General features: G+C 45.1%; 1 protein-coding gene across 1 annotated transcript in view; it reads left to right on the top strand.

The window, feature by feature from the left end:
- Positions 1 to 23,194, top strand: part of RBM33 (RNA binding motif protein 33) — a 1,894,586-nt gene that overhangs the window by 1,687,160 nt on the left and 184,232 nt on the right. The window lies entirely within an intron of this gene.

The raw sequence follows: 23,194 nt of genomic DNA on the forward strand, positions 1-23,194 counted from the left end.
CCTTTGAGACCTTTTATCCTTTTGGTGAGGAACTTTTGGGGCCTCTCCAGCTGCTGCAAGTGTCGGGTCAGATACATTCCGAATGGGGCATTGTACTCAATCATTGGTCTGATGAGTGATGAGTACAGGGAGACTATGACCTCCCTTGATCTAGATGTGAAACCCTTCATGATCAGGTGGGCAATGTAGAAGGTCTTCCTAACTATTTTAGCAACATGAGTGTCGAATGAAAGGTTACTGTCAACCTGGGTCCCCAGGTCCCTGATAACTTTTTCTGTGCTCAGTGGATTGCCTCTTATATGGTAGCTAGGGGTAACCTTGATTTTCCCGAAGGGTATGACTATGCATTTTTTGGCATTTAACTTTAGGCCATGGCTCTGGCACCAGTTATCCGTTTCTGTGAGGCCCTTCTGAAGGATATCTGTGTCAGATGTGATGTCCTTCAAGGTAGCATCTGCAGTCATAACAAATGGGTTGTCCTGTCGTCAGGCAGCCCTTCGGTCGGCCGGATTCCAAAGTCTGGGTCCGGCTTCGGCTGATGTCGCACTTCACCCGACGTCATCTCTGCTGGTCTTCGGGTATAAAGGCATCAGCCGACGCCATTTTCCTAAGTCTTTCTTGCCGCGTGGTGCCGAAGCAGAAGCTGTTCGCAAGTGCGGTCGGTCAGATCCAGAGATTACTACTACCGAATACTACTTGAAGACTTCTAAAAGCTAAGTACCCGTTGGGGACTCTTTCTTGCCTCAGCCGATGTCAGAAAAAGTCAATAACTGTTTAACTTGTGGGAAACAAATACCTCATAAAGATTTCCACTCTTACTGTCTGCCTTGCTTAGGCCCAGACCACGACGTAGCAGCCTGTTCGGCCTGTGCTTCCTTCAACCGGCCGAGCGCTTAGGCCGGTCGGAGTTTGCTGAACAGTTTTTCGGCTCAGATTTTGCCTACATTATGCCGTCGGATCCTCCGACTACCCAAATTGTTAAAAAACGCAAAGAAAAAGACCGACACTCGCGGTCCGCGGTTTCGGCGAAACCACGGTTAAGCAAGCGAGTGTCTCGGTTTCGGCGAAACCGAAAACTGGTCAATCTTCAGCGAATCCATGACTACTACTGAGGCTCCTGCTACCTTAGTTGAATCGGCCTCAGAAGTTTTGCCTACTACTGTGGTTCCTAGTGATTTATCAGACACCATCCCTTTGGATGTCTCTACCCCAGCACGTGGTGCTGCTAGGCCTCCTGCAGCCATGTCTATTAAGGCCTTTGCCAGGGCTAAAGCAGCCAAAACTGTTAAATCAGGGCCTGTTAAGCCCCCCTCACACAGGCCCACTTCTAGTTCACAAATGCTTACTCTGGCAGAGGATTTAATATCCTTAATTAGGGGATCCCAATCTCACCCAGACAGGGCCTCTCAGCCACCAGAAAAGAGATCTAGAGCAGAGCCTCCTGAGCCAGTGTCCTCTGATGATTCTGCGGATGACTCAGACATTACAGACCAGCCAGAGGCTCCTTTGTCTACATATGAAGATTCCGATGCTGAAGAATCCATTCCATCTGCCTCTCCGCCAGAGGAATTTTCCTTTGGGAAACCTTACATACCATGAGAGAACAATTCCAATGGCAGGGACAAGATTTCTCAGATTCAAGAAAAGGCTTAGGACATTTCTGCACTTACCACAACATAGGCCCTTAGCTATACCTCCAGTACTGCCTGTTGTGGATGATGCATTTAATGATGTTTGCACTGCTCCTGATACTTTACCTCCAGCCCCTGCCAAACCAGATAGATTTTACAGGGTGCCAGACACTCATCACCACCTATACAAGGCCCCACTTGCAGATCCTGAGACTATATCCCAGGGGCCTAAGGCAGTAGCCTCGACCTCAGCAAAAAACCCTACTCCTTCTGAAAGGGAATCCAGATCCTTAGAGAGATGGGGGAAAAAAGTTTACACCTCTGCTACTCTCTCAGCTAGAGCTTTAAACTGTCAGTTTCATATGATCCAATACCAAGAGTTTATGCTTGATCAGTTAACTAAGAAGCTGTCCTCTGATGATTCCTTAGATAAGAAATATGTTTTAGAAATGGTGAATAACATCCAACAGGTTAGTAACCATTCTTTAAAATGTGGCTATGATGCACTGGAGGCTTCATTTAGATCAGCCATGACTGGCACAGTGATAAGAAGGCATGCATGGTTGAAAGAACAGGTCTTGCGGATCATGTTAAAGCAAAGCTGTTAGATGCTCCTATGGATAAGGCCAGTCTATTTGGTACACCTGCTCAGCAAGTAATGAAGAAAATGGAAGAAAAGGCAAAATCTGTACAAACAGTTAAGGATTTCTTACAGGTTCAGCCCCAAGGTTTAGCAGGAACTGGCCTGCCAAAATTGGTCCTTTCCAGACTCCTCAAAATCTCAAAGAGGCAGGAATAGGCGCTCTAGAGGCAGAAATCAATCCAGAGGAGGTGCCTACAGAGGGCGACAGTGGCAAGGCAATAACGAAGCACAGACACAACCACTGCCACTACAACAGGACAATCACAGTGACTTGGCTCTGACACCGCCTACCAGGGAGCAAATAGCAGCACCTTTAGGCAGAAAGTTAGCCTTATTTTCAAAAACTGGCACTGTATCACAAAAGACAAGTGGATTTTGCAAACCATAGACCAAGGCTACAGGTTCCACTTCCACACCTTACCAGTAAAAGAGGAATGCCAAACCTACCTCCAAATCAAAAACAGAAGCTCTAAAGCAGATAGCAGAATTAACAAAGATGAGAGCTGTGGAAAGAGTACCAATAACAGAACAGGGCAAAGGATTCTACTCCAGACTCTTCCTAGTACCAAGAAAAGAAAAGTTGGAGACCTATTCTCGACCTGTCCGTCTTAAACACATACATCATTGTCCCAAAATTCAAAATGCTGACCCTACAGCAACTTCTTCCCATGCTGGGCAAGGAGTGTTGGCTGGTAACTCTAGATCTCAAGGAGGCATACCTGCACGTCCCCATACGACCAAATTGCAGAAGATACCTCAGATTTCTTGCAGGATCAGAGCATTATCAATTCTCAGCATTGCCTTTTGGCTTATCTACTGCCCAGAGTATTCACAAAATGCCTGGCATCAGTAATCGCTCACTGCAGGCTACAGGGAATACAAATTTATCCATACCTGGACGACTGCCTGTTACAAGCGGACAACAAAAGCAAGCTGACAACAGATCTACAAAGAGTCATTTGCTTACTACAAGCCCTGGGATACACAGTCAATTTACAAAAGTCAAGACTGATACCATCCCAAACAAGAACATTCTTGGGTGCGGATTTGGACACAGTAAAACAAATGGCATTCCTAACTGCAGAAAAACAAAAACAACTCCCTCTTTACTTCTTGGCATTAACAAAGCAGAACAAACTAACAGCAAGAAAAGTACTGCAGGCCTTGGGCTTCATGGCATCATGCATAATCTTGGTCCCACATGCCAGACTGCATATGAGAAAGCTACAGTGGTACCTAAAGAATTTATGGTCTCAACACAGGCACAGCTTAGAATCCGAAATCCCAGTAATCCCATGCCTGAAACAGGAGTTCCTATGGTGGGCTCAAGCATGCCAGTCAAACCCAGGCTTACCCTTCCACAACTTTCAAGCAAGCCAAACCATCACAACGGCCGCCTCAGACCTAGGCTGGGGCACATGTTGGACAAATGCATACAAGGATTGTGGACTCAAGACCAGCTGCACCTGCACATAAACCAAAAAGAAATGCTGGCAGTAAAACTAGCAATACAGAAATTCAGACCATTCCTCAGAGAAGGCCATTTAATGATAAGGACAGACAACACCACAGTCATGTGGTGCATCAACAAACAAGGAGGCACTCATTCATACCCCCTATGCAGAATGACTCTGGACCTTTGGAATATGGCTCTGAGCTACAACATCCAGTTACAGGCAATGTTTGTGCCGAGAAAAGACAACACCCTAGCAGACATGTTAAGCAGAACCACCTCGGATGCTCACGAATGGATGCTACACCCGGACATCTTCAAGGCCATCACAAAGAAATGGGGAATGCCACAAATAGACCTATTCGCATCCCCACTCAATCACCAGCTCAAAAAATTCTGCACAAGGACATGCCACCCACTTGCATGGAAGGTGGACTCTCTATCCTTCAGATGGAAAGGCCTGACAGCATATGCATTTCCACCTCTTCCTTTGATGCACAAGGTACTACTGAAAATCAAAGAGGAACGTCCAAGGATAATCCTGATAGCTCCGAATTGGCCAAGACAACACTGGTACCCATTGCTGAGGAGCATGTCTCGGGCGTCAATGTGGTCAATCCCCTGATGCCTTTGATGTTAACTCAGAACAACTACAACATCATGCACCCAAACCTAAAAACATTGCAACTGACTGCCTGGAACATCACATAGCAGCAACTAACCCAGACCTATCCCAAAGGGTTAAAGACATTATCCTTGAAGCCTGCAGACCTTCAACAAGAAGGAACTGTGCAGGAAAATGGAAAAGGTTTGTAATTTGGAGTACTGAAAGAGGAAAAGATGTGTCGAACATAGATATTGCTAACATCCTGGAGTACTTGGCAGAGCTTCTACATACAGGCCTGTCTTATTCCTCCATCAAGATACATGCATCAGCTATTTCAGCAGAATACAGCTTGATCCACCTGTCTTTTCATCCTCTACTCAGGCAGTTCCTCAGAGGGATCAAGAATGTAAAACCTCCTAGGAAACCACCATTACCAGCATGGGACTTGAACTTTGTGCTAGAAAAATTGACACTCCCTCCATTTGAACCAGCAGCAACAGCAGATCTTCAACACCTATCATGGAAAACTGCTTTCCTACTGGCAATTACTTCAGCAAGGAGGGTTTGAACTACAGGCCTTAATGGCAGTACAACCCTTCCTAATCTTCCATCAAGACAGGGTCTCCATGAGAACTAATCCTACATTTATGCCTAAGGTGGTATCCAGAGTGTCTTTAAACCAGGCAATCCACCTACCCACCTTCTTTCCCAATCCACAGAACAGGGGAAAGACTGCTGCATACCTTGGATGTACATAGACAGTTACGCTACTACCTGGACAGAACCAAAGGTAACAGAAAAACTGACCAGCTTTTAGTAGCCTATGCAACAGGAAGGGAAGGAAAAGCAATTTCCAAACAGACAATCTCCAAATGGATAGGAAATTGCATAAGATTCTGTTACTCCTACCATGGAAAACCAATTCCACAGAACATAAGACCTCATTCTACAAGGGCTACAGCCACTACCACAGCTTTCTTACGAGGAGTGGCAACCAAGGACATTATTGAGGCGGCTACTTGGACCTCCGTGCATACATTTGCCAAGCATTATAATTTACCTCTATACTCTAGATCCCGAGCAGGGTTTGCCACTGCTGTACTGCAAGGGATCCTAACTACACCATAATTTTTCTTCCTCCACCCCTAGTTGGCTATGGTATTCTACCCATTTGTTATGACTGCAGATGCTACCTTGAAGGACATAGTACAGTTTTGTACCTACCATAAATGTAGATGTCCGAACAGGATAGCATCTGCAGTCAGGATTACCCACCCTCCTTCCCCTCTGTGGTACTCCTAGGGTATTTACCCTCCTATTAGCTAGCTGGGGGGGAGTCTCTTATGGTGTATTTGTTTGTATATATGTACATACATGCTTATTTTTTGTGTTTGCCTTCTACCTTTTTGGAAACATTGGCATTTATCCAAAATTTAGCTTTCCAAGAGGGCAACTGGCATCTGGGGCATGAAACACTGAGGAAAATGGCATCGGCTGATGCCTTTATACCCGAAGACCAGCAGAGATGACGTCGGGTGAAGTGCGACATCAGCCGAAGCCGGACCCAGACTTTGGAATCCGGCCGACCGAAGGGCTGCCTGACGACAGGACAACCCATTTGTCCTGACTGCAGATGCTATCCTGTTCGGACATCTACATTTATGGTAGGTACAAAACTGTACTTTTTCGACTATGGCGCCCAGTTTGCAGTCATCTGCAAACTTGGTCAGCCTTAACCCTCCTGTGTTTGCTTGTACTTCGGAGAAGTAGATGCCGAACAAGAGTGGGCCCAGGACTGAGCCCTGAGGGACACCACTTGTGACAGGCATTGAGTCTGACATGGTGCCAGCAACTCTGACCCTGTGGGTTCTGTCACTCAGCCAGTTTGCAACCCATCTTGTGACGTATGGGTTTACCTTTAGGCTGATGAGTTTTTCAATGATACCCGAGTGGGGTATTGTATCGAAGGCCTTTGCTAGGTCCAGGTAGGCTGTATGGACTGCCTTACCCTCATCAATGGCCTTGGTGACCGTTTCAAAGAAGTCAACCAAGTTTAGAAGGCATGATCTGCCTTTGACAAAGCCAAACTGGGTTTGATCCAGAGTCTGCAAATTCCCTATGTCTTTATTTATGAGATCCATTATGATCCTTTCCATGGCTTTGCAGATAAGGCTTGTCAAGCTAATGGGACGGTAATTTCCAGGGTCGGTGGAGGCACCGCCTTTGTGAAGTGGGACCACAGTCACTGTCGCCACTCCTGTAATGTATCCAGAGGTGAGACTGAGATTAAACAGCAGTCCTAACTGTGGGTTTAATTCCTGCTTGGGTTCGTGGGGTACACATCCGGGACAACCATCAAGTCCCATGGATGCAGTGTTTTTGCCTTGGAGAGCAGTTTTCACCTGGGCATTAGAGATGTTTGGGGGCTACTATCATTTGGTATAGATATATCTCCTTTTGGGGGAGGGTGGGGTGAAGTTTGCACTGAACCTGTCAGCCAGTATGTTGGCAATGTCTGTAGGATCAGTAATCTTCACATCGTTTTGAACTAATTCTGAGCATATCTGGGAGCTTCCTCCCAGGTTTCTAACATAGCTAAAGAAGGCCTTATGATTGTCTTTTGAGTCTTTAGCTATTTTTTCTCAAAATTTGCTTTGGATGATTTTATGAGAGCTCTTAGCTTTTACTTATAATGATCAAAGGTGTCTTACCTCTTAAGGATTTAGCTCTATCTTGTAGTAGCTTCCTCCTTTTGTTGTAGAGTTTGTTTATGGCTGGGGTCCACCAGACTGGGCCTGCCTTTGGTACAGAGAGTCTTTGTTTTGTTTGGGATTGCCTGATCCATGCAGTCCTGCAGGTGCTGGTAGAAGGCATTTGTAAGTGATTCAGCGGCTTGCGTAGTGTTTACCGCAGGCTCAGGGGCCTTAAAGGAGACCACACTAGTCTTTAGAAGTGTGAAGTCAGCTTTTGAGAAGTTCTTTACTGTGGTTTTTGTTTCAGGTGGGGTGGGATGAGGACCTCCAGCAAGATTAGCTTGTGATCTGATCTCACCAGTGAGGGTATACTTCAGGTGTTGAACATTGTGCTCCCATGTTCGTGATGATGAGATCAAGTATGTTTTCTCCTCTTGTGGGGATGGTGACTAGTTGTTCCATGGCATTTGAGTTTATGAATTCCAGGAACGTTTGGGCCAGAGTGTTTGGGCTTGAGTAGTGTTCCCAGTCTATATTTGGGTAATTGAAGTCACCTAGTATAATGGTGTTTGGAGATACATTTATCCCTCCAGTGTTTTCAGGAAAGCCATGTGAGGTTCCTGGGTTTTGCGAGGGTGGCCTGTAACATGCTACAAATTGCAGAGCAGTCTTGCCTATGGTTAATTGCACCTGGATGGTCTCCGATGCATCGTGTTGCCACCAATCTTGAGGTGTGGGTGTCCTTGATGAATATGGACACCCCCTCCTTTCTTGGTATTGTCCAATTTTGGGGCGGGCATGATATGAGGTAAAACCTGATAGTGCTGGGGTGCTCTCAGGAGCCTTGAACCAGGTTTCTGTCACAGCACAGACATCAATGTTCTCCATACTGAGAAGGGCCTCGAGTCGTGCATTTTGAGATTGAGACTTCTGGCATTGAGCAGCATTACCCTTAGTTTTTCCATTATTGAGTTCTAGGGTGGTAGGTTTAGAATTTGAGCCTTGCCTAAAAAGGCACTATGGGGTGGCAATAGTATTTGCCAATATCCGGAATCCCAGGGTGACAGGTGCAAGCCATCCCTTGCAAGCAGCGGCTTGTCCAGCATGTCATCCCAGGCAGACAGACATTGGATCCCCTTTGAATGACACCAGAATTTAAGCCAATTGTTAAAGCTGATCATCTTATCTCTGTATTGTGGCATCATTTTTGGTGAAGGTAGGATACTGCTCAATGTCAGGGTCATACCTGCCTGGGCTACATAATCAGAGAGCTCCTCAATGTCTCTTTTCATGTAGTCCAAGGAGGTGCGTCTCAGGTCGTTTACACCAGCGTGGACAATGACTGAGTCGTACTTGTACCTGCTGTTGAGAGACCTGAGTGCTTGCGTTATGTGGCGGATTCTAGCGCCGACAGGCAGCTTACTGTGACCTTCTCCTTATTCAATCTGGTGGCCGGACGTCAGTGTGTCTGACTATTGAGTCACCAATGACAGTATGTTTGGCATTGTGTTTGTCCTTTAGGGCTGTGACTGTTTGACACTCTGACTATGTGGTCTATGTGTTGCAGGTGTTGTGTTCTGAGGTGGTAGTTGTTTGGGTGTCTGCTTTGGTGGCCTCTGCTGTTTTGGTAGATTTTTGGTCAGAGCCTCAGTATGTCTTTGTGTGATTATGTGTATGATTTGAAGTTGTGATGGTACTATGTGTGACTGGGTATGTAATGTGTGTGGTTACCTTCTCCTCCTGTCTGGTCTTGCCAGTCCTATGTTGAGAGAGCTCAGCCTCCAGTTTGGCGTATAAGTGCATCTCTCATGTATTTGTGTTTGGTGGGAGGAGGAGAGGGTTGTCTGTGTACATGAGGCAATTGTAACATTGCCTCAATATTCCCAGGTTCACCAGCTGACCAGGAGAGGACACTAGCAACTGTTCCCACGTCATACTAGAATGAATAGACAAAAAAACTTAAAAAGATTTCAGGGGATGTGGGTGACCGAGAAATGGGGTTAGGTTTTTTTGGGGGTACTGTCTCCAACAAGAGTGCTAACAATGTGATAAGTACTGTAGTAGCAAATGCTAGGCTTTACAGATAGAGAATAGTCTACTTGGAGTGAAGTAGAGATGAATTTTTTAGTTATAGGATACGCCTATTAGATCAGTAGTATAGCTTGAGGAAGGTAGTTTTAAGGGAAAATTTGGAGAGTGGACTTTAGATGGCCTGAATAGTTTAAACTTAGCTAACCGCCGCTGCCCTAGTGTGCAACAGTTGCAACTCTGCGCTAAATCGTGCTAACGCGCGTTTAGCACGTTTTATACCAGGGGGCTGGAAAAAGCTAGAAACTGGCCCAAAACGACCAGTAAACTACCAGTTACCGGCTGAAGCCTCACAAAACTGGACAAAAGGCAGCTCAATGCTTCCCACTCCCACTGGTAAGCAAGGTAACTTCCTCTCCCCCAAATAAGGCAAGGAAACAGTACACAGGAACTACAACCAAAGCCCAGGAGTCAGCAACTCTGAAACTGGACTAAACTACCTCAGTAAAGCGGGAAAAACAAGAGATATATTTTTTTCGTTTTTTTTTTTTTTTTTTAAAAATAGGCAGAAACAGGGACAGCAAACACTTATAAATGCTATAAATCAGCTATTATAGCTTACACAGAAGAATTGCTACAAATACAGTCAAAAAGTAACAAACAAGGATTCCAAGTGCAATATTAAGTTAAATGCAGTAAAAACAGTTTCAATGTAACAGAAAGGCACGCTAGGTATTCAGATGTGGAAAGCAACAGAAAATATACTTAGTATCAAGAAAAGTCGCTTATTCAGCTCTCTGTAGCCTGGATTACTCTGCTGGCCCACGTGGAGTCTGTGCTGAGTAGGTACAAGCTGGGAAAAGGTTTTTACTCCAGACTGTTTCTGGTCCCCAGGAAAGAAAACTCTTGGCGATCTATCCTGGATCTGTCTATTCTCAACACCTTCCTGGTGGTTCCAAGTTTCAAGAAGCTTACTCTCCAACAGCTGCTTCCTATGCTAGCCAAGGACTCCTGGCTAGCCACCCTAGACTTAAAAGAAGTTTATCTGCACATCCCTGTAAGGGAATCTTGCAGGAAATACCTACGTTTCAGGGCAGACTCTATGCATCATCAATTCTCTGCACTTCCCTTTGGCTTATATACTGCACCCAGGGTATTCACAAAATGCCTAGCTCCAGCCATTGCATATTGCAGGCAGAGAAAAAAATCAAATTTACACATACCTGCACGATTGCCTGATTCAGGTGGACAGTCAGGAATTGTTACTCCAGCACCTGACATTTGTAAAGAGACTTCTAACTTCACTGGGGTACACTATCAATGAAAAGAAATCACATCTGGTACCCAGCCAACAGATTGTATTCCTGGGAGCAAGCTTGAACACAACTGGCATTCAGCTTGAACACAACTGGCATTCCTCATTCCAGAAAAACAAGTGTGTTTCACAAAGTACTTCAGTCTAGTGGCCACTAAAACCCAGCTATCTGTAAGAAAAATACTGCAAGCCCTGAGGTTCATGGCCTCTTGCATTCTCCTAATTCCATATGCAAGACTGCATATGAGGAAACTTCAGTGGTACTTAAAAAGTCTCTGGTGTCAACTTTCTCAAGACCTGGAAACAATGATTCCTATCGTTCCTTACCTAAGGGCAGAGTTTCTTTGGTGGGCAGAGACCTGCTACCACAACAAAGGACTCACTTTCACTCTACCCTTTGCCGCCCAATCCCTAACAACTGACGCATCAGACTATGCATGGGGGGCTCACATGGCAGGACAAGGTATTCAAGGCAAATGGAGCCCAAAGCAAATGCACCTGCATATCAATCAAAAAGAAATGTTAGCTGTACAGAATGCTCTGACAGCCTTCAAACGTCTTATTCTTCCAGGCCACCTATTGATAAAGACAGACAACACCACAGTTATGTGGTACATAAACAAGCGGGGGGAACCCATTCCTACCCACTGTATGTGTTATCCATGGCTCTGGGGGACACGGCCTTGAGCAACCAAGTGCACCTACAAGCTCAGTTCCTGCCAGGCAAACCAAATTCACTGGCAGACGACTTAAGCAGAAGTCTAATGGACCCGCACGAGTGGAAACTGGAACCCAAATCATTCATGCTGCTGATCCACAGGTGGGGGGCACCAGAGGTGGACCTCTTCACTTCCCCCCAGAACTTTCAATTGAGCAAATATTACACCAGAATTCCCCACAGCCAAGCATGGAAAGTGGATGCTCTGTCATTTACATGTGAAAACCTCTCAATCTATGCCTTTCCCCCTCTGCCCCTCCTCTCAAAGGTCCTACTAAAGATCAAACAGGACAAGCCAAGGGCAATCCTGATTGCACCAGGCTGGCCACGTCAGCACTGGTACCCACCTTTGCGCAGTCTGACAATACTGCCACCTTGGCACCTGCCTCAGACCCTCTCCCTGCTGTCCCAGCAGAAGGGCCAGATTTTGCATCCTCAGTTACAAACCCTGAACCTAGCAGCCTGGTTCATCCCCTGAACCCTCAGTAAACAGGTGCTGGAGGTGAAAAAAGGCCTATTACTAGAAAATCCTATTCAGAAAAGTGGAAAAGATACTGTTCTTGGAGCCAGTCTCAAGGAATGGACACAAATGTGCCCAGCTTACCTCATATACTAGATTTCTTAACAGAAATGTTCCACAAAGGCCTATCCTTCTCTTCAATTAAGATTCATGCCTCTGCCATCTCAGCTCATTATAATACTGAGCCACCCCTCTTCTCTCATCCTCTGGTCAAACAGTTCTTGAGAGGAGCCAGAAATTTAAGACCCCCCCCCCCCAGGAGAGCTCCCACTCCAGCCTGGGACCTTAACTTTGTATTGGAAAAAACTCACGCTTCCACCCTTTGAACCTGCTGCTTCAGCAGAGTTAAAATTCCTCTCCTGGAAAACAGCTTTACTCCTAGCCATCACTTCAGCAAGAAGAGTGTCTGAATTGCAGGCCCTTGTGGCCGTTGAGCCCTTCATTATCTTCCATGTGGACAGGGTTCCCTCAGGACTAACCCATCATTTATGCCAAAGGTGGTATCTAGTGTGGCTTTAAACCTATCCATTCATTCGCCAACCTTTTTCCCTAGTCCTCAGAATACAGGGGAAAGGATCCTGCACTCCCTGGATGTGTACAGGCAGGTTTTGTTCTATCTGGGCAGGGCTAAACCTTTCTGAAAATCTGACCAGCTGCTAGCTAGTTTGGCTACAGGGGCAGAGGGCAAACCATTTCTACATGGATAGCACACTGCATCCATTTCTGCTGCAAACATCATGGGAAACCTGCCCCACAGGGGATCAGAAGACATTCCACTAGGGCTACGTCAGCCTCTACAGCATTTCTCAGGGGAGTTTCTGCTAGGGACATCCTGAAAGCTGCAACTTAGAGATCTGTACACACCTTCACCAAGCATTACCACTTACCTATCTTTTCTAAATCCAGAGCTGGATTTGCTACAGCAGTCTTACAGGGCCTGCTTGCCAGCCCTAATGCTTCTTGACTGCCTCTACCCATCCTCAGCTTTGGGAATCAACCCAAATGTGATGACTGCAACAGTGAAACACGAAGAACATAGTACAGTTGTGTACACTTACTATAAATGTAGATGTTCGAGTGTATTCACTGTTGCAGTCCCTCTAGCCCCCTGACTTCTCTTTACTTCTACCTATCCTTTTTGTTAGGCATACCTTATATCATTGGTATTTGCTTTTTGCTGGGGGTGTTCCACACCATGTAATTTTTTCCTATTTAGGGGGCTCCTGACATCTGGGGCAAGAAAAACTGTTGTAATGGAGTCAGCTACATGTTTTATACCCATGACGTCCTGACATCATGGCAGAAGCGACAGCATCCGACGCAGAAATCCGAAGACTGTGGTATTCAGGCCGACGGAGGGCTACTTGCAGGCAGATAACCCATATGTGATGACTGCAACAGTGAATACACTCGAACATCTACATTTATGGTAAGTGTACACAACTGTACTTTGTGTTACTTGTACTTACTGTAACAGTAACTGTTTGAATTCCTCAGTGCTGCAGTAGTCACAATCACCAACCCTATGCTTCTGTATATAGTTAGTTGTTAGGAGACAGTGCTGTTTGATTCCTGTTTATGTCTTTAAGAAGTTCAGGATGAGTATGTTGTTTCTCTGTACTCTGTGGACAAGAATGCCCCAAAGATGTCTTCACTCTGACTGCTGATTTCTCTGCTCTGAGCTGTCTAGTCAGCAGTCAGAGGGAGCTAGAGCTTTTCTGAAGCTGGTTGGTTGTTGTATTATAGGCAGGATCTAACCCGTATAGCCAAAAGTATATGTATATGGGAGGAATTTGAACATCTAGTGTTAGGGTAAGTGCAACTTGTATAACTGTGTTTTCCTACTACTAGTATGAACCTATGAACCTAGATATACCTGTTAGGATTGAGATGGGATAGGCTGTGACTTCTCCAGCCAGTGTTAGATATTCTGATGGAAGGTCATTAGGAGCAGGTGTGTTAGTTTTTATTATTTCTGAGAAGTCAGTCTAATAGTTGAAATAAGGACAGGTTCAAAATTGAACAGTGTGGGGTTTTATTGAGAAACTGTGTGAGTAGTCCAGTTTTGATCAAGTCTTGATAGGGGTGTAGTAATGTTGAACTGAGAGTTAAATGCATATGCTACAGATTCGTAAGGAACGTGTTTGGTTGTTTGGGTTTCCAAGTTTAAAAGAGCTGAGAGATTGTTACTCAAAATTATATAAGAGATTTAGTGAAGGTGTCCTATTTTGCTGTGAAATATTTTTTGTTGTAGTTAATTTGAGCTTTGGTTTTATTGCAAATTAGTAATAGCATTGGTGATTAGCTAGAATTTTACTGGTTTGCTAAGCTTGTTAAACCTTTCTCCTTTTAATTTTCATTAGTTTGATAGGCAGGGTGGGCCATAGGGTAGGGGAAGATTTGACTCTGGTTTTCTTCCTCATTGAGGCCCGATGTTTTTTCTGTGCATCATCATCTAAGGGGATTATTTAAGGATGTTCTAGTTATAAAACTTGAGTGAGACTGAATTAATCCATTTAAAATTTGGGTAGGTTTCTGTCTGCCCTGTATAATATGAGTTTACTGTGTTTGGAAAGATTGGAAATTGGGAAGTAGGATAGCAGTCACTAAGGCGGTCAGGTAATATTTCAGATTGTGTTATATTAAGATTTGTAGTAAAACTTCAATCTAATGTGCAGTGTGCAGAAGGTACCTTATTCTACTTGACTGGGGTTGTTAGCTGGGTGAAGTTGTGTAGGTTTAGGCATGTGTGGTCACTAAGTTGAGGGGAAGTTGGCCAGTTAATGTTTACATCTCGGAAGATGATGGTTTCTAGGGGTATGTTTTGGGAAGACCATGATGTTCATCGTGTTTCACTGTTGCAGTCATTACAATTGGGTTATCGTGCTGGCAGGCTACCTGCAGCCAGCCTGAATTCCAAAGTCTAGGTCCGGAGTCGGTTGCTGTCACCTCCTGTCTGACGTCAGTGCGCCAGGGGTATAAAAGATGCAGCCGACGCCATTTTCTTCAGTCTTTCTTGCCGCGCGGTGCTCAAAGCAAAAGCAGTTCGCAAGTGCCAGTCAGCCAACTCCTGAGATTTTCGTGTTCGAATTTCAGATCCGAAGTCTTCATTAACAGCTAAGTACCCCGTTGGGGAAACTTTTTTCTTGCTCCAGACCGATGTCAGAAAAAGTTAATAATTGTATTTCTTGTGGGAAGTAAATACCTCATAAGGACTTCCATTCTTACTGTATTCCTTGCCTAGGCCCTGATCGCAACGTTGCTAATTGTAGGTTTTGTGCTGGATTTAACCAACGCACTATTAAGTGTCGGTACGATTTTGCATTTCACTACTCTGGCAGAAGATTTAATTACACAATGTCGTCGGATAGCCATCCGACTACCACAATTCAAAAGAAACGCAAAGAAAAAGAAAAGGACAGGCATCCGAGGTCCAAAACTGACGAAGAGGCTTCTTCTAAGCCAGTCGCCGGTTCTCAGTGAGGCGCTTTCGCAGCCCCTGACACCCGCTACTTTAGAGCTGCAGGCCGCTTCCGACTCCCACGTGACGCTGACTAGGCCACTGGAAACTCAAGGTATTGGAACCTCGGAAACTATTCCCTCAGATGGGTCCGGAGCCGCTGAGCAGGCATTGGCTTCTGAGGGTGTTTTCAGGCCTACACAGTTATATGTTAAAACGACTTCAGCTTCAAAGGCAAAGACTAAAGCACCTCTAAAGACAAAGAAAGCACAACAGCCCCATGGACAGGCCTCCATGCCTAAAAAACAGATGCTCATAATGGCCGAAGACCTAATTACTTTGATCAGGGGTTCCCATCCCCCTCCTGATAAGAGGCCTAGGCAAGAGACAGAATATGAATCTTCAGATCAGGTTTCCATTTCTTCTGATCAGGAATACTCTCTTCCTCCCTATGAGGATTCTGATGCTGAAGAATCTATCCCTTCAGCCTCTCCTCCTGAGGATTATTCTTTTGGGGAAACTCTGCATACCATGAGGGAGCATTTCCACTGGGAGAGCCAAGATTATTCAGAATCTAAGAAATGGCAAGAAACTTCCTTTTACTACCTCAGCACAGGCCCCTTGCTATTCCACCTGTCTTAGACATTGTAGATGATGTATTTTCAGAGTCCAGTCTGACTCTACCTCCAGCTCTTGTTAAGCCAGACAGATACTACAGGGTTCCTGATTCACATAAATTTCTTTTTAAGAACCCTGCTGCTGACCCAGAAACTCTCCCTCAGGGTCCCAAAGGGGTCAAGGCTTCCACTGCAAAAAACCCTGCTCCCTCTAACAGGGATTCTAGGGCTTTGGACAGATGGGGAAAACAAGATTTACACTTCTGCTACCTTGGCTATAAGGGCTTTAAATTGTAAGTTTCATATGCTTAAATATCAGCAATATATTATGTCACTGCTTAAACAGAAAATGTTGATAAATTCTGAATGTGCAGAAAACAAAGAAATGCAGGATTTATTGCATGCAGCTGAACAAGTGGGAAAGCATACTTTGCAATGTGGTTTTGATTCTCTGGAGGCCTCCTGCAGGGCCACTGTTACGGGTTCTGTCATTAGGAGGCATGCTTGGTTAAAGGAACAGAATCTGTCTGATCATGTTAAAGCAAAATTATTAGATGCTGCATTACAGCATGATACCTTGTTTGGTGTTAAAGCAGAAGAGGTGTTGAAGAAAATGGAGGACAAAGCAAAATCTATGTAAACAGTCAAGGATTTCTTACAGGTACAGCCTCCAAGATTTAGCAGGCACTGGCCTACAAAGAATTGGTCCTTTCCAGTGTCAGACAGGTCACAAAGAGGTAGAGGCAGATCCCAGCCCCAAGGCTCATACAGGTCTAAACAAAGGGGTACTTCTACCTCCAAGAGCAGAGAAGACAAATCACAGCCATACAGGAAACAGTCCCAATGACTTCCCCCTGCCTGCGCCAAGCACTTATCTTCTGGCAGCACCTTTAGGGGGAAAACTAGCACTTTTTTTCTCAAAATTGGCACGTAATAACCCAGGAGAAATGGGTCTTGGATATAGTGTCACAAGGCTACAGGTTTCACTTTCACACCCTGCGAAGGGCAAATGGTTTGCTAGACCTGCCAGAAATCAATGGGCAGAGGCACAAAAGCAAGTGTAATCCCTCATGGACATGAGGGCCATTCAGCAAGTACCACAGCAAGAGCAGGGACAAGGATTTTACTCAAGACTGTTCTTGGTGCCCAGAAAGGACAAAGCCTGAAGACCAATATTGGACCTATCTATTCTAAACACATATCTGGATATTCCAAGATTCAAAATGTTGACTCTGCAGCAGCTTCTGCCCATGCTGGGCAAGAAGGCTTTGCTTGTGACTTTAGACCTAAAAGAGGTATACCTGCATGTCCCAATCAGACAGTCATGCAGAAGATACCTCAGATTCATAGCTGGCTCAATGCACTACCAATTCTCTGCACTGCCCTTTGGCTTATCTACTGCGCCCATGATCTTCACAAAATGCCTGGCTCCAGTAATTGCATTTTGCAGACAAAGAGGAATACAAATATATCCTTACTTGGACAACTGCCTTATTCAAGCAGAGAAAAAGGACATTCTGCTACAGCATCTGGCGTTTGTAAAAAGATTACTAACATGCCTAGGGTACACAGTAAACAAACAGAAATTAAAACTAGTACCCTCTCAAAAGATAATATTCCTGGGTGCAAGCTTAAATACAACTGCCCAGATGGCTTATCTCACGCCAGACAAACAAAGGCAACTGACTACTTATTTCAAAATGTTGGCAGCAAAGACCCAGTTATCTGCAAGAAAAATTCTGCAGGCTTTGGGCTTCATGGCATCCTGCATTCTGCTAATTCCATATGCAAGACTGCATATGTGGAAACTTCAATTGTATCTAAAAAGTGTTTGGACTCAACATTGCCACAACCTGGAAACAGTAATTACCCTCATTCCCTGCCTGCAACAGGAGTTTCGATGCTGGGCAAAGGCCTGTCACCACAACAAGGGGCAGCCATTCGCTTTACCCACAGCCAGGCAGATATTAACAACAGATGCATCAGATTATGCCTGGGGGGCCCACATGGCAGGAAGATGTATTCAGGGCACGTGGTCCGCAAGCCAAATGCATCTACATATCAACCAAAAAGAGATGCTAGCTGTTTAGAATGCCCTGACAGCCTTCAAGGATCTACTTCATCCGGGACAACTACTGATAAAGTCAGACAACACCACGGTCATGTGGTATATAAACAAGCAAGGAGGCACTCATTCTTACCCCCTTTGCAGACTAGCCATGACTTTGGGACACAGCATTGACTTACCAAGTACATCTGCAGGCACAATTCCTGCCAGGAAAGATAAATACTCTGGCAGACAAACTAAGCAGAAACCTCATGGATACCCACGAGTGGAAATTGGATCCGCAAGTCTTCAGCATGATAAGAACGAATTGGGGATGCCCGGACTTAGATCTATTTGCTTTCCCTCACAAATGCCAACTACAGAGATTCTGCACAAGGACTTATCACAAGGAAGCATGGAAAGTGGATGCTCTATCTTTCAGCTGGAAAAACTTAACAGTATATGCCTTTCCTCCACTGCCTCTCCTCCCCAAGGTACTCCAAAAAGTCAGGCAAGAGAAGCCAAAAATTATACTGATTGCCCCAGACTGGCCCCGCCAGCACTGGTACCCAATCCTAAGGGACTTGTCTCAATACCCAGCCTGGACATTACCTCAAATTCCTCACTTACTGTTCCAACACAGCAATCAGATCCTGCACAGCCAACCCAAGACCTTAAATCTGGCAGCATGGCGGATAATGTAGCCATTCAAAACACACCTCTCTCTAAAGCGGTGATGTATGTTATTTTGGAGGCCAAGAGGACTAGTACCAGAAAATCTTATGCTGAAAAATGGAAGAGATTCTGTGCTTGGAACCTGGCACAAGGGATTGACACGACTGTACCAAACATTCCTCAGATTTTGCAATATTTAACTGAGATGCTGGACAAAGGCCTATCCTTTTCATCAATTAAGATTCATGCCTCTGCCATTTCAGCTCATTACAATACAGAGCCACCTATTTTTTCTCATCCTTTATTAAGGCAGTACCTTAGAGGAGCCAAAAACTTAAGTCCTCCAAGGAGATCACCAGTACCTGCATGGGACCTCAATTATGTCTTGGAAAAACTCACCCTGCCTCCTTTTGAGCCAGCCACTACAGCTGATATAAAATTTTTATCATGGAAAACAGCTCTGCTCCTAGCAATAACCTCTGCAAGATGAGTCTCAGAGCTACAGGCACTCATGGCTGTGGAACCTTTTTATCATTTTCCATCCAGATAGGGTTTCTCTGAGGACAAACCCAACATTTATGCCTAAGGTAGTGTCCAGTGTGGCCCTTAACCAAGCTATTCATTTGCCTACCTTTTACCCAAACCCACAGAATAAGGGTGAGAGACTTCTGCATTCTTTGGACATACACAGACAGCTGCGCTTCTACTTGGACAGAACCAAAGCTTTCAGAAAGACTGAGCAATTACTAGTGGCATATGCTGCAGGATCACAAGGAAAGGCTATCTCAAAGCAGACTATTTCAAAGTGGATAGGCCACTGCATTCGTTTCTGCTATTCACAACATGGCAAATCAGTGCCTAAGGGCATTAGGCCACATTCAACCGGAGCAGCAGCCACTTCAGCAGCCTTCCTCAGAGGAGTACCAACCAAAGACATTTTAGAGGCTGCAACCTGGAGTTCAGTGCACACTTTTACAAAGCACTTTCACTTACCACTCTACTCTAAATCCAGGGTAGGCTTTGCCACTGCAGTTCTGCAGGGCCTCATAGCCGCTCCTAATCCTATTTAGCTCCAGCCTCCCAACCTTAGCTTTGGGATTCAACCCAATTGTAATGACTGCAACAGTGAAACACGATGAACATAGTACAGTTGTGTACTTACCATAAATGTAGATGTTCGAGTGCATTCACTGTTGCAGTCCAGGTTACCCTCCCACCACCCCCCTTATCTTTGCTGGAACTTATCTGTACTTCTCTATTCTATACAGCCTATGTGGTGTATTTGCTTGTAGATGAAAGAAAAATTTACCTTGGTGCATGCATGCTTTATTGACATATTTTTAGCGTACCCTTTTGGGGGCACCTGACATGTGGGGCAAGAAAAGCTGAAGAAAATGTCGTCGGCTGCTTCTTTTATACCCCTGGCGCACTGACGTCAGGGAGGAGGTGACAGCAACCGACTCCGGACCTAGACTTTGGAATTCAGGCTTGACTGCAGGTAGCCTGCCAGCAGGATAACCCAGTTGTAATGACTGCAACAGTGAATAAACTCAAACATCTACATTTATGGTAAGTACACAACTGTACTTTTTCAGGTGTGGTGGTGTTTGGAGTATTGCATGAAGGGATGTATTGAGTTATGATGCATGTTGCCATTATTTTGTTTAGCTGAAGTACTGAAACGATTTCTGCATTTGAGAAGGAAAGAATTGATTCAGAATATGGAATATTTTTAAACTCTTTTGGAATAGAATGACTAAGCTTCTACCTCTTTTGTTTGGACAGTCTTGTTGCAAGATGTTATAGGCAGGCTGAAGTGTTTCATTTGATGTAATGGTAGGTTTTAACCATATTTCTGTTAAAATTAGTTCATTAGGACCCCATACTTCACCCTCTCCTTCTCCTCTGGAGAATTTGTGTCCATGAGTGGAGGTTTGAAATTATGTTGCATATGCACTGCTTTTTTGGTGCAGTTTGAATCTATTATGGCTGTTAGGGGTTGTTAGATACTAAAGGGAGATTAGGCCCTGGGTTTGGCTGAATGTCTCCCTTGTTAGTAATATAAGATATGATGCTGTGTGTGTCATCATTCCTCACAAATGGGTCTAGAATCCGACCTCAGATCCGAGCCAGCCATTTCTCAGACAGCTCCAGAGCTCAAGCTCCTCCCCTTCCCATAATCCCTTGCTACATTCTAACCCTCAAAGCTTGCTTACCACTGAATTGCTCCAGACATTGTCCAGGCTCAAGCGTTAGGGAATATAGAGAAGTTGGTATTTTGTTGGCTTTCTTCTTTCTCTTTCTTCCTTTTTAGGGTGATGTTGCTGTATTTAACTTTCTCTTTTATTTTAATTGTATTTCCTCCCCTCCCTGTCAGAACCTAGTTGTTTGCTTAGATAGGTTTCTCCCCTCTCCCATTCAAGTGGCTTGGCACTTTTCGCCTTTTCTTAGAGTAGTTTTTTTTCTTTAAAAAAAAAAAAAAAAAAAAAAACATTTTAGAATGGCTGATAAGCCTGTAGGTTTTAAGAGATGCTCCTCATGTGGTCGGAAGATGCCCTACTTTGACTTGCACGAGGAGTGTCTGTACTGTCTAGGGTCACCACGTTTCTGGAGGTTGAATGCAACATTTGTGCCGCATTCAACCCTAGGGCCCTTGTAGAGTGCCGCAGCAAACTTCTTCTCAAAGGCTGAGAGTAGGCTGGTCCTCTGTCCTCGGATGTCCCGTCCAAGTCTTCGCAGGATCAGAAGAAGAGACCTCCTCCTACCCATGGGATCTCTTCTTTCTCACTTCCTAAAATGCCAAGGCTCTCAGATCACAGATCCCTGGAGCAGAGTCCAAGTGCAAGAACTTCGGATCAGGCTGTCAGATGGGCACTGAAACATTTGGGGTACCCATCTCTTCTGAGTCCTCACCTGAGCCCATCACAGAAGAGCCTCCTCGGAAGAGAAAGTGTAAGAGGTGGCACATGAACTCCCCCAGAAAGTACCTCACAAAGGACACAGATTTTGAGGAGGGAGATGAGTCCCGCAGACTTCCGTCAGATGAACTTTCCTTCTGAGACATCCTGCAGTCCTCAGACATAGAGGCAGATGGTCTTCCCAACCACCGGCTTCGGAGGAGTCTGTATTCCTGAAGGCATTTGGGACAGGCCCATCTACTACCTGAGTTTCCCTGTCTGCTGACGAGCTTGTGGACCTCATCGCCAGCACGGCTTGAAAGGAGCTGAACATGGTGGAACCTGTGCCCAAGAAAGCAGGTAAGTTCCTCAGTCCCTCTCAGGACAGGTCTTTTTGGAGCAAAAGGGTCTCTGTCTATGCCATAGTGGTGGCTGCTGCTACCAAGAAGGAGCTTGCTAAGCAAATCTCCCTCAGTCCATCCCCTGAACAGGGAGTCCTTAGCGATTGACCATTTTGGAAAGCATGTGTTTGCCTCAAGCTACTTTTGGTCTGAGGACAACCAATTACTTGGCCCACTTTACCCGGTTTCAAAGGGATTTGGTTTCGGAGCTTACCACTTCCCTGTCAGAGTTGTTGCCTCAAAGAGTGCTTCAAGCAGGTCTCTCTGAGGCTGTCCACTGTCACTTCCTTAGCGAATTCCTTGATGAGGCTGATCACCAATACTGCAGAGGCCATCTCTGCGGCAGGCACAGGGTCGCTGTCAGGCGGCATGCCTGGCTTCGCCTTTGTGGGTTCGCGGAACCCTTTAATGCATCCTTTACTAATGCCCCCTTTGACGGTTCCACTTTGTCTGTACCATCTGTTAAAGAGACCTTAACCTGCAGTGAGCAGGAAGTCAAGACTCTTTCCCTGGTAGGGATCAGGTTTTCTACCCCCCAGAGGTCCTTTTCTAAGACCTAGAGAGGAGGTAAGAAGCTTTGGTTCTGGAGGATTCGGTCTTCTTTTCAGGATGCAACCCAGGAATCTTCTTCCACAGGCTGGGGGAAGGGGTTCAACGGTAGACACCACCCTAGTGGCAGAGGGGGTCCGCAAAATCAAGGCTCCCGAGAACTCTTCTCGGAGAAGTCCTTCCAGCACTCCTGATGCACTGCCCAACTATCCTGCCCTGGAGGCAGTCGAGGGTCATCTCTCCCTTCATCCACTAGCCTGGAAAAATCTCACTTCTGATCAGTGGGTGCTAAAAATCATTTCGAGGGGCTACTCTTTTCCCTTCTCCCAGCCCCCTCCAACTCAAAGATTTCTTCCAGATATACCACCCCGCCAAAGGGAGTTGGCCTAACTTGAGGTGCAAGAATTCCTTCAAAAAAGAGCCATTCAGAAGGTCCCGACAGGACAACGAGGGTCCTGAACTTACTGTCACTTTTTTTTGTGCCAAAAAAGACTGGGGACCTGTGTCTGATTCTGGACCTCACTGAACTAAACCTTTCTGTCAAGACAGTCAAGTTTCAGATGGTCACTGTACAGTTCATTCTGCCTCTCTTGCACAGTGATGATTGGATGTGCTCAGTGGATCATAAGGATAACGTTCAACGAACCACTCCTTGAGCCAATAACCTACAACCACAAGTAAAAAAACACCTTTATTCGATCCACATAAAATTGTTGACTGTGCAAAATTTAATCCACAAAAGCAGATCAATAATCCACTGTGTAGGAATAATCCACAAAACAGGTCAAGCGCTTTCGTCGATAGACTTCATCAGAACAGTTAATAATGGATACTGAAACCATTTATATATATACCTAATACATCAATTAAGAAAAAACAATTAATAATTAAAGTGACAGTGTTTTTTCAAAAACCTGAAAACTTAAAACTCATCATACAA

Source organism: Protopterus annectens, chromosome 3.part0 (genome assembly GCF_019279795.1).
Source record: "Protopterus annectens isolate FY-2018-M chromosome 3.part0, PAN1.0, whole genome shotgun sequence".
Classification (NCBI taxonomy): domain Eukaryota; kingdom Metazoa; phylum Chordata; order Ceratodontiformes; family Protopteridae; genus Protopterus; species Protopterus annectens.